Source organism: Pygocentrus nattereri, chromosome 2 (genome assembly GCF_015220715.1).
Source record: "Pygocentrus nattereri isolate fPygNat1 chromosome 2, fPygNat1.pri, whole genome shotgun sequence".
NCBI lineage: Eukaryota > Metazoa > Chordata > Actinopteri > Characiformes > Serrasalmidae > Pygocentrus > Pygocentrus nattereri.
In genome coordinates this window covers 21,157,263-21,158,762 of record NC_051212.1, presented here as the reverse complement: position 1 = coordinate 21,158,762, position 1,500 = coordinate 21,157,263, and positions in this window count along the sequence as shown.

The window sequence follows — 1,500 nt, the reverse complement described above, 5'->3', positions numbered from 1 at the left end:
GGCCTGCGACGCGTTGACGTCACGCGCCGGAGCCTTCCGGAAAAAGCCGAAGAGCGCGACGACAACAACAACAACACAGACGAAAATAAAGGGGACTTCCACCTATTTTTCAAAATTCCTCCATAATTTCTAAATTATCCAAACAAAGTTATTATGAGTGGGTTGTTGTGAATATAGGCATTGTAGAAAAACGTGTACTCTGATTTCTTTAAAATGACATAAATTAATAAATGATGGGTGACAGGAACCAGGGGTTTATAATGCAAATATAGCTATTTTATTTACAATTCAAAAATGATGAGAGCACCTTAGATAAGAGAATCAGTGACTCGGGTATAAGGTAGACTATTTGCGTACTCATAACCATTTTTGTGACAACTATCTGTAAGTTGACTATAAGAGGCAACAAGTCATTAAATTATATCACTATCACTATTAAGTTAAATCATTTTCACCACCGCTGTCAAAAATTCTCGCCCAACAAAGTTTCTCCAGAATGGAGCTTTTCACATCAAAACACTCCCACTTTGTTTACATCTAAATAATTGATTATGCAGAAATCTTGAAAGATCAGCAAGTTCCCTGTTCATTAGTCATTAGTTTTAACACGGTTTAGAATAAACACAGTACGTGTATTAATGCAACTATTTAAAAAAAATGAATAAAATACAGACTGAGACAATATTCTGTTACACATTTCTCAACTATTGTTCAACGGTTTAAGTTTAAATGTACATTTTTAAAATGGACCATACAGATCCACTCACATACTCACTCATATACACTCATATATGTTTTATAGTCTGTCAAGAGTCCCGAGAAAACCGTGCTGTTAATTAAGAGCTACTGACTCAGCCAAACCTGTTTGAGGAGGTCTTCAAGTAATTCAGGTTTTTAGACTCTAAACCAGGTTTAAAGACGTCCTTTGTGTTTGACAAAAAAGAGTGAAGCATATTAAGGTTTCCATTAAAGTATGGGCTGAGATAAATTGATTTCTTGACAGTAGTTTAAATTCAAGTGTAGACTCTACTATGGATCAGACTGATAACTGATTCACTTCTGGCCAGATACCATCGGAGGCATTTATCAATGAGTGGTCTCTAAGGATCTTTCCCAGGCTGGTCACACTGGGAACACATTTTAGTAAAAAGTGTAAATGGATTCTAGCCAAAGTGTTTTTGGGAACAAAACACATGTTAATGCCAGGTGTAAGCACCCTGCTAAGAAGCATTTCAACCTCGACTGGTTTTTGAATGAGGCACAATCAGAACAGAGACACATTACATTTGCATGCAAAAGTTTGAGCATGTTTTGTTGATTTTGTGAAAATAAATTATACATCTACAGAGAACACACTTCCTCACATTATAATGCACACACAGCAAACTGATAGACAATGTGCACTGAAACATATTACATGTGTTTACCTGTTTTCACTTTGAAAAGCAACAAAACATGTAATTTGACCAGGGGTGTTTAAACCTTTGCATAGAACTCTAT